Here is an 11,309-nt window from a genome sequence, read left to right as displayed (position 1 = left end):
GTTCTGGGATCGAATCCCGGGCAAGGCATGGGTGTTCTTTTCTTCTCTGTACTATCTGTCCTTACTGTGGGAGCAGCGTTGGCCCACCTAATATGGTGCCCTGTTAATGTCCGAATTGACGAAAAATGTTAACACAGGCGGGCATTGGGGGGGGGGAGGGAAGGTAGCTTCTCTTCACTCTAGGGCTAACACAATAGACCGAAAAAAAAGTCCTCTTACTCTCACCGAATCTTAGCCAAAATCTGTCCTAAGCAATGACCCCACACTCCTTGAAATAGTTAGACCTCGTTACCATAGTCACCGCCAAGGGTCTTGACAAATGGCTAGGCGAGTTTTTACTTTAGAAAAACTATACGTTAACTAGTTCATTAAACATTTTTTTAGAAAAAATTGCACGTTGAGACATAAAGGTTTGCCACCCCTGGACTAAACCATCCGACAGAGAGCAATGAAATTTGGCATACTAATAGTTCGTCGCACGAAGGTTACTGTTGACATTAAAACATTCTATTACAAACCGTTCGAGTGAAAAACGGATTGGAACTTTCTTGCGTCATGTCCACTTAATTGCATGTCGGATAATCGAATAACCCGCTTACACGAATAGAACCAAATCATTTTGTATGCAACTAATGTTAAATTTCCCCGTTTAAACTGACATTCTTTATTTTTTGTCCCCGCCTAATTGCATGAAGAAGAGGTACTGAAATGAAAAAAAAATTTTATTTTGGAGAAATGCTTCACTAACTAAAATGAAATTTTCGTTTTTCAGTTAAGATAAGGATACAATAGGTGGTCACTTCAAAAGGGTCCTGTTCATTAGTTGGTCTAAGCAGGTGTTAGGGGTAAAATTGAAAAAAAAAATCAAATCTTGCTGCTAGTTATACATTGAAGTGAGCGACGAGTGTTTTACATCTCATTGACTTATAGTTTGTTTACGGTAAGAACTCCCCCCCGCCACTAAATCTGAGGCCGTCTGCTGCTAAGGAAACAAGAATAGCGCATTTCAGGGAGGGTAGCTTCTCTTTACTTTAGGACAGTGTTTCCCAAACTTATGACTTTTGTGTACCTTTTCTAAATTTTTCGTAACGCTGTGTACCACTAATAAAAAATGAGTGCATTTTTTACTATAAAAAAATTGCACAAAAGTTAAAAATCACAACTGGCTGTTGACACCACTAATTATTAACTGCTAACTCCGTAAATTTTCATGGCGAGCTTTGTTTTTAAATAAGTTTGTTTGAAATTTTCGTTTATTGCAAAATATTTCGCATAAGGACGCGTACCCTCGCTAAACTGTTCCCGTATCCCTGGGGGTACGCGAACCACACTTTGGGAAACTCTGCTTTAGGGCAATATGAAGAAAAAGATTCCCTTTCTCTCTCCCACCCGAGACAAAATATATCCTAAATAGTGACCCACACCCCTATTTGAAATAGCTATACCTTGTTACAATAGTCACCCCCACGGGTCCAGACGAATAGGGGAGTTCTTACTTTAGACAAATTGTACTTACTTACACATCATTTAGAATTTTAAAAAGGCACAGAGTGATTTGTTTTGTAGTCAAGATTTGTGGTCCCCTCCTGGTGCGCTATAAGCTTCATAAGAAAAAAATTCAAAAACGTAACACATCAGTATACAGTGTGTCTTTCTCTTAAGTAAGAATAATTATTGCTTAATCCAGAGAATAACTCTGAGAATGGTTGCAAGTTCAGCGAGAAAAGGATGGATTTGAATTAATCGGGGGGGGGGGGGACAATGAATCTGGGAAACGATATACTTAAAAAAATTCCAAACTAAAATAGCTCATTAATTTGGAAATTCTCAAGACGAGGTTAGAAAAAAAAAATAATCTGAATGTGCGTTTGAAAGGAATAATTGCGTTTGAAAGGAATACGCAATTATTCATGAAAGTCTTAATAGAAACTGAAAATCTAATTTTGATAATTTGACGAATTAAACGAGTATAAAAATGGTCTTCAATTATAGATTTTTTCGGAAGGGATCAAATAATATTTTAGTACCTATATACAGTAAAACCTGTCTATAATGATACTGTAGGGACCTAAATAAAATATTGTTATAGGCAGGTTATCGTTATAGACAGGTTTGAAATTTAAAAGTATATGTTTAAAACTAATGATAAATTAAACTTCTTTTATAGGCTCCAAATGAAAATTTTACTTAGAATTATGAAACAGCACACAAGAAAAATTTACTTACAATTTTATGAATCAAAACAGAAATTATTTAGAAAAATAATCGGTTAGTTTTGTTTGCTTATTTTTGGAAGCAATTGTCATTTCCATGCACATAGATTTCAGTCCATCTAATGAATTCAAATGAACATCAGTTACATTTGGTAATGTTGCAACAAAATCTTGCAAAGTGTTAATTAGCAATATGGCATTCTCGGGTGAAATTTGAGTCCTGTTTTGAGAACAGTCAGCTGCTTCTTCCTCATCACTTTGATCACCCGGGATAACTTCTGCTAAAATCTCTTCATCACTTGCACCATTGAAAACCAACACATCATTATCTAAATTTAAAAATTCATCTGCGTTAAATAGAAATGATGTATTAGATGATCTTTGGAAATCACTGACAATCGAATTTAAGCCTGCCACACATTTTTCTTCTTCATCAGTGATTTCAGTAAGCTCAGTTTCTGCATTTCCGTTGCTTTTATCCTCAAAGAAAGAAGCTTTCTTCCAACAATTTTGGATGGTGGATTGTGTCAATGAATTCCACCCTCCGGAAATCCAATCACATGCATTTTTTACATCAGCTGCATAAGGATTTGGGAGTTTATTATCCAGATTATAAACAACGTTCTGAACTATTCTTGTTCGATAGTATCCTTTGAAACATTTTATTATGTTACGACGTGCAATTTGGGGGAAAATAAAGCAATTTTATATTTTTCAAACTTGGAGGATTGTTGTGAGGAGTGCAGTTGTCAACTAAGAGAGCTATTTTTTTCTTCTTTCTTTTCATCTCCTTATCCACATCAAGCAGCCAGTTGTTAAATATTTCTTCTGTCATCCAGGCTCTTTTGTTTGCCTTGTAGTCAACTGGAAACTTTTCACATTCTTAAAACATCTAGGTTTAGCGTATTTGCCTGTAACGAACGGCTTCAGTTTATCGGTTCCAGTACTGTTTGCACAAAGTAGAACAGTTAACCTCTGTTTTGATTTTTTACTGTCTTTACAATTTTCTCCCTTAAATGCCATTGTTTTATCTGGCATGAGCTGATAAAATAAGCCAGTTTCATCAGCATTTCTGATGAAGCTCTCTCCCTCCTACAATACCCCTTCACCCATTTCTACTGCTCTAATTTCCCCTAAAAGTGGATTATATCCTATTATACTATTCACTAATATTGATTTATTTTTATATAACTTTAAATGACATTTATATTTTATGATACTAACACAGATACTATTAATCAAAATTGTTTATTGATCATAAAACTAAGTTTATTTAATCAAAACACTATACTTTGCATTAAATACAATTAAACATAAAATTTCGCAGAAATTTAGGATAGAATATTGCACTATCCTTTTAATCGAATAACCCGCTCAATTGCATAGATTTCGCTGGAACTGATGATATTCTTTTAAGCGGGGTTGACTGGTTAAGCCTTAGCCGTTGTTTCCTCAAAAATCTTAAAGATAACATCATTGATACTTTATAGCTCTATTTAATAACAATAAAAAATAGTTATTGCTTGTAGTTTATTTAGGTTTTTTTTTCGCTATGTCATAATTTCAATCAACAGTTCCGCAATTGACTGATTGTTGACAAGTTCTCAGCAGATCACCGAAGTCGAGCATCACTGGCCGCTGTCAGCGTGCGGGTGAAAAACTACTTGGATCAATCTGTGAAGGGACCGAGGGTGTGAGGTATTGGTCCTCGTTAAAATGTTATACGTAAGTACTTGACTTCACGCGCATGTCTTCGGTCTATCGAAGCGAAGGGAGCCTCACCTGTGCAGAGTTCAAAATTGTGATGGCATGCCTTCAGATGATTGTCAGGAATGTTTTCCAGACCGTTACCAATAGCCCATTGAGCAGCTTTAGTGCGACGTAAACAACAACAATGAAAAAAAAAAATTTGCGTGGTAGCACTATATCACCAAATTATCTCTAAAGTTATCTGAAATCACGTATTTAATTTGTCACGTCTGTCAAAATGTGTTTCGGTATAAGTAAATAATTTAAAAACAGCGGTAATTAAAATAAAATAAAAATTCTTTTGCAATGAAAGGCAAAATTAATGGGAAAGTGGTACTAATTTGATTAGGAAAAACGCAGAAAATTACTTCAGTGTTATTAACCGCTGTCCCTCTTTTCTTTTTCTCTGGCCTTTTAATTCCTAGTAAGAATATATATATTTTTTTGGTATTCTCTCTTTAAAAATAATAAGTCAAACAGCTGATAAAAAATATTTGTTAGATTACGGAATTATAGATTTTACTGAAATATAAAATTCAAAATAATTAGTTTGGAAAAATCTTTTTTTGATTCATATTCAAAAATGTATTAATGATTTTGTAAATTAAAGAAGTTTCAATTATAAATAACTGCTTCGCTAAGATTTAAATAACTGCATATTAGTTAAATTGTTTGAAAGTGAGCCGCGTTTGAAATATTTGACTTTTTATGCAGAAAAAAACATGGTGTTTCACGTTATATTTCATCTCACCAAATATTATTAAAATTCTTAATTTATTTCTCACTTATCCTGACATGAATAAATACAAAGAAATAATGAAAAAAAATATATTTAATGAAAATTCTGAGTCAAAGTGTTAATGCTGACACTCAGTTCATTTAAGTAATGTAATAGATGCATATTGAAATACTAAAAAGTAAGCCATTATGTTACAAAAAGCAACATTTATGGAGTACAGGTACTTATTCGTTTAGATTAATCGTAAACAAGCGCCATACTATTATTGCCGCCAATGATGCTTAATTAATATAGGTAATTCCTTTTATATAAATTAAAAAAATTACTTATTTACAAAAATTTCAAGTTAATGGTAAATTTCGATATTATGCCTAGTAATGCTGAATACAGTTAATCTCAATTTTAATGGGCTGAACTACAAAAAACAGGTTTTGTTATGTTTTTGCCAGTATATACCGTTCAGTTTTGTCCACGATTTCATTGGGTTTTTCAGTATCGAGTTATTGTTTTTTAATTTTATTAATCCTGTTCGAAGAGTGGATATTCAGCTAGTTGAAAATAAAAAAAAGTTGAATTACAGTTATAAAAATTAGTTCGTTAAAAATAAGTTAACTAACGCTTTTGGTTCCCCAAAACTCTGGTTTTTTTTCTCAGGTCAAGAGCTAGCTCTTGTTCAATACTTATCAATATTTTAGTCAAATGACGTATTTTCAAAATTTTTATTAAATATAGTAGCATTAAATTCTAACTTGAGATTAATTTAAATTGAAATAGTTGCAGTGTTAAAGTAGTAGCACCTTGGATACACATGTACTATAAAATAGTATCTTTCTCTTGATATACATCTTCAAGAAAGAATAAATAAATGAGATATATTTTCCTTTGAATATATTTATTTTTAGTGGTAAGAGTACAGCATATGTAAAAAGTATAAAAAAGGAAGAAAAAAAAATTATTCAAGTTGGATCTGAGAATTTGAAGCACGTATATTTGTTTTTATTCTTACACAATAGACAGAATATGGTAGCTAGCTTGACTCTATGAAGGTGCTTGCAGATGCAATCATATAAGGTCTATGACCACCACTAGTGGTATCATCCTGAGAAAAAAAGCAGCTAAGTCTTTCTTTATAACTATTGCATAGCTGCCAACCTTAGGAATCAAAAATTAGGAACACTATAAGAGACAAAATTATATGCACTAATTACGAGAGTAAGATAAAAATTTAACTATTAAATCATAACATTAATAGACATATATTTAAATATGTAAATTAGTAAAACAAAACTATAAACGCTATCTTTTGTGGGAAACTTATAATATTAATATTTTATAATTAGGAATACCGGTATAATATATTAAAAACAAACATTACCTATTAATATATAATTATTTATCTCCAAATTATAAAACACAGGTAAATAATAATCTACATCATAAACAAATATTTCTGATGCAAGTGTTTAAATACTACAAAAAAAAATGTCCAAAAATAATAATTTAGTAAAATAATCAGCAACAGACAGCTATTGGAATAATATTTTCCAATAAAAAGCTACTAAAAATTACTTTAGCATAATAATCACAGGATGCGTGCTTGTGGCAATCAGAAAAAAGGATTGGTTTAAAATATGAATTTTATGAAAATTCAGATTTTTTATAAAAATATCAGATTTTCAGATTGTATTTAAAAATTAGGAACAAATCCTAAAAAATTCTGAACAGTTGGCAGCTATGCTATTGTCTGCTCAGTCAGCTGTAAAATAAAAGCATTTTTCTAGATAAAAAGTAGAAATCATGTTACCTTAAAATTCTACAGTGGATCAGAATCCAATCAAAGACTTCAGTTATATTATTAACTGACAACCGTGCCGGAAAATAAAGAGCTTAATTATTTTTATGAATTTAAAAAATATACAATTATATTTAATACATATAGCAAAATCAATGACTGAAATGTTATCTTGTTACGGTACAGAGATATTCTTCAAACTAAATGAGAATCTGCATACATCATTGTAGAAACAAGTCCTGGTAAACATATCTCACAGAAAAGCTTTAGGCAGACAATGCTGTGAGACTATTCCCCGGGACAAACATGAATCATCAGTAGAATCCAGGCAAAAGCTAGAAGAGAACAAGTTGCTTCAAATTAATATTGTAATCAAGCTACCTTGTTAAGATTTCAACCAACGGTTCAGTATATAGATAAAAGCACAACTCTTCAAATTGTGAATCTAATAAAGGATTGCATACAGTAGTTTGAATCAATTTGAATTACTGAGTGAAAGAACATTTAGCACAGAAGTATACGTTTTAAGTTATAAGCACAGATTAACAGAAAAAAAATTAATTAATTATTAAACCTGGCATATCCATCTTTTTCCATGCATATGGCATACTTGCGACACTTTCAGAGTGGTCTCACAACTCTTTTGGGCGGAAGCATCACTCAAACTCATACTCGGGGATTTGACACATCTGTCACTTTAAAATCAAGACATAAAAAAGGAGTGTAAATTATTACAACGTTAGGTTTGTTGCTCGATTTTTTCTTTTAAATTCTTTTTGCAGATCCCCAATTTAGTCAGGTTACTTACATCTGAAAGAGAGGGGAAGTGTCTGATTAATATTATTTAATATTTCTATTGCAGCATCAATCAGGGTTTACACATAAAGACTAATGGCTTTAAGAACAAGACAATCACAGGACATTACATCACAGCATTTAATAGTTAGTCACAGGACAGATTTTTTATAATTTCTTTACACAACATAAACGACCCCACAGCCAATTGTTCAGTTGGTGTGTGCACTGTTGAGTAACTGTTTACCCTAGAGACAGCCATGTAGGCTTCTTAAAGGCACGAGTTCATGATGGATCATGGAATGTGCATGTTGTGTTATCCCCACGCTGACTTTTATTGATGAGCCAGTACATGTTGATGTGTTTGTCTATTGTTCAGGTTTGATTGCACTGCTCCCAGTTTTTTAGTATCTAATCATCTAAATTCTGTCAACATCACCAGTTCTTTAATGAATATTATTTTCTAAACCTTTTTCAAGAATAAAAAATAAAATCATAAATTAATTTTCTAAACTTATTAGTATCTAGATCAAACATTAAACTAGTTTTTATTTAGAATGCAATAAATGCCACTGATAAAAACAAAAATAATAAATATTTTTTAAATACTCAAATTAAAAAAATATATATTATTAATTTTATTAATAAAAAGAGGAATATGCTAACTGGAAGGGCACTGTCTTTTTCTTAACCAGGGTTTGATTAAAGACAAATACTGATAAACATTAAAAGATCATTTAATTCATTCTGACTTTAATTATTTTATTAACACTGTAATAATTTATAAACAGTGCTGTACTAACAGTAAACAATCCATACTATAACAATACAGTTGGGGAAAAAAACTCTGGTAAATGCCACTGTTAATAATATACAATTCTCTGAATAATCAAAACAAAAAACATTATAGTAATAATACAGAAAGATACTAACTGAGACACTCGTATTAGCTTCTGTTGAGTCTACATCTCATTTACGCTAACAAAGAATAGAATTAGATTAATCTCAGTGCAATCGGAAATTTTTTATAATCTCTTTTAGTGTTGAACAATATACCCATTGCTATTTTGAAATAGCAATGGGCATTATTCATTAGCGTTATTAGCATTATTCATTTAGTATATTTTACCAAAGGCGTTTAAAGTGGAAGAGAATTTATAATTCAAGGACAATGCTCTAAACAATCTTCCCTCTGTCCTTTAAGGGTAGAACCAGAATCATTGAGAGAGAGAACTAGTCATAAAATATTCTATTGCATCTAAACATTTTTCTGCATTGTGTAAAGTAGCACAGATAAGAATATTAGAAAAAACACTCTCTACTGAATACATTCTGAATATTTTTCTTTACAGTATTATAGTACTAAATCTGTTCAAGTACTGTCAGGGATCTGTCCAGACATTTTGTGAAAGGTCCGTATTTGTAAAATTGAGAAAAAATTACTCGTAATTTGTGAATATAAAATAAACGTTAAGTCACATTCCTTCAACCAGGGTCCTGCTTTTGTGAATTTGTGCAAATAGGGTCTGTTATTGCAAAAAAAAACTTTTTCCAGGAGTTCCCAACATTGTAAAATTAAAATTTAAAAAATAAACAGCAATTGCTGCTACTAAATTAGCGATGCAACATACAAATATTTGGTATTTTGCCTATACTGCTGAACGCAGAATATTCATTTCGGACGAATAAAGGAAGAAGCGTCTGCCGAAGACAAAATTTATTCCGTTTACATCTGACGTTCTCCCCCCCCCTCCTGGGAAGGGTTTATTCGATTAACAAAACAATAATGAAGATAAACGAATTTGTGAAGGGCCTGAGTAAAAGATAAATTATTTTGTGATTAGTTTGTTAACGGACCCAAATTTCTTCTAAACAGACTTCTGACCACTACTCTTTCTTATGTGTATGGGATGAGTTCTGGTTATCTGGCTAAATGTCAAGACAAGATTACAATATTTTCATATAATTAGTATATAAAGTTGTGTATAAATACACTTCCTTTTTTTAGCATTCCTCAAAGATGTTTGCCAGTTGAATATGGCCCTGGCAGTTTAAATGTATGTGATCTTAACCAATACATTCATCCACAGATAAAGCTGATTCACAGAACATTAGCCCAAGTAAAATTCACAAAGTTTTAATTACTTCATTGAATTGCTTTACAGTGACGTTTTCAATATCAACAAAATGTTGATGCATATGCTGATCTTTTAGCAAGAGAAATTTCTAAACTCTTCGTTCGAGAAAAACAACTCAGGAATATTTCTGTATTGTGATCCGCCGCGACAACTACAATCGCCAAGGTGTTCAACAGATTTTAAACTTGCAAATTTAATAACAAACAAATAAAAAAAAATACATGTAGATAGTTGCCCGGGGGTGGTTACGAGTTATACCTTCCCAGTTCTTTTCACTTTTTTTTTAGACTGGCGGCTGGCTGCCCAGAATTATTCTTCCACGGTTCACTAAACAAAATCTCCCCAATAACCCCACTAATTTTATTAACCACAAAAGCCAGTTTTTTAAAGTTGGGCATTGTACCCAATTGCACATCATTAGTTCCTTTATTTTTAAAAAAAGCAAAATAAATTATTTTTTTATAGCACAACCATAAGTAATATTAAAAAATAAATAAATCAGTATCTGAATTAGAATAGTTACACAAGATACAAACAATGCCAACAAATGGTTTAGATACATAATCATTGAATATGTAAATAAATTACATTTTAACTTACCAACATGAATTAAGACAAAAACACTATCGTCCCTTCACAACTGCATACTTAATTTGTCCACAACGATTCCAGGGTGTGCAAACATCGATATCCCATTTTCATTCAGCATTTAAGTAATTAGCTAAATACTTCTCCAGGGAATCACCTAATAAAAAAAAAAAAAAAAAGTATTTTACTAGTTTGTATTTTATGAAGAGAAAGAAGAAATATGAAAGGTTTGCTTTACATTGTCCATTTATACGTAAACTGGCAAAAATCTTAGGATAATGAAAAAAATACAATTATAGATATAGTTTGAGAAGTTAAATAATTGAAAAAATTCAATTTCATATTAATATCCAATAAAGAAAACTTGCTAATCTGAATTTTCTAATTTATTATAGTATTTGTATTATTTATTTTAAATAAAACAAATTATTGAGTACAAATTGATTTGCACATAAATGTAATACACCTACAGAATAAAAATTTTTTTTGAAAGTATGCATGCTCATAATTTATTCAATAGTTAAGACAACCTAAAAGAATAATAATGAATGCAGTAACTGTGAATGAAAATGATACATATTATCTAATTTTGTTCCATTTCTCTCAGAATTTTTTTATAGATTAGTTTACAATAAAATTGAAACAAATTATTTTAGACATGATCAAAAACTCTTCACTATTTTTAAGAAAATTCAATATTAAACTTTCTATATAAAATAAATTTCAATTAGCAATATATTTCCTAGAAAAAAAAGATACCTCTGTATTATGTCACTAAAATAAACATAAATCAAGTAATTTAACTAAATGAAATTTCATTACTAAGCTGCTTCACACATTTTCGACAGATCAAACAAAGGATTTCTAAGGAAGCAGAGAAAAACTTTGATAAATGAATTTTTTTTTTATAACGATTTTCTTAAAATACATAAATTTTACAAACTATTTACTACAAAATCAAAAGCGTGGTATTCACAGATATTTAATAAAATTCATTAATCTTTTTTAAATTTCATGTAATTTTTTTAATATACTGCTATGAAACGTACACTAATATTATAAATCTTTAATTAATAAGAATTACCTGTAATTAAAACTTTCATGATGATAAAATATAAAATCCCGCGCAGTCAAATACAGAAAATGGCTTCCTCTAACAATAGCTTTTGTTTAAACAACGCCAATTGCTTTGGCGAAAAAGTTTGTAGGGTCAATCAATATAGGGTTATAAGAAGATTGATGGATAAAAGCTAGCGTCAAGCTCACTCCGCCCAGTTACCAATTCCTAAATTGAC

At 31.0% G+C, this 11,309-nt stretch overlaps 1 long non-coding RNA gene across 1 annotated transcript; it reads right to left on the bottom strand.

Annotated features, from left to right (window-relative positions):
* Window positions 1–6,498: 6,498 nt before the first annotated feature.
* LOC147808505 (uncharacterized) lies at window positions 6,499–11,309 on the bottom strand. Its single transcript, XR_015433590.1, has 4 exons — window positions 11,099–11,309; window positions 10,027–10,171; window positions 7,068–7,303; window positions 6,499–6,828 (listed from the first exon to the last, which is right to left on the bottom strand). It is a non-coding gene; the product is annotated as an uncharacterized LOC147808505 (long non-coding RNA).

Source organism: Parasteatoda tepidariorum, chromosome 5 (assembly GCF_982258835.1).
Source record: "Parasteatoda tepidariorum strain Cologne lab strain chromosome 5, Ptep-v5.0, whole genome shotgun sequence".
NCBI lineage: Eukaryota > Metazoa > Arthropoda > Arachnida > Araneae > Theridiidae > Parasteatoda > Parasteatoda tepidariorum.
This window is presented reverse-complemented; position numbering and strand designations above follow the sequence as displayed.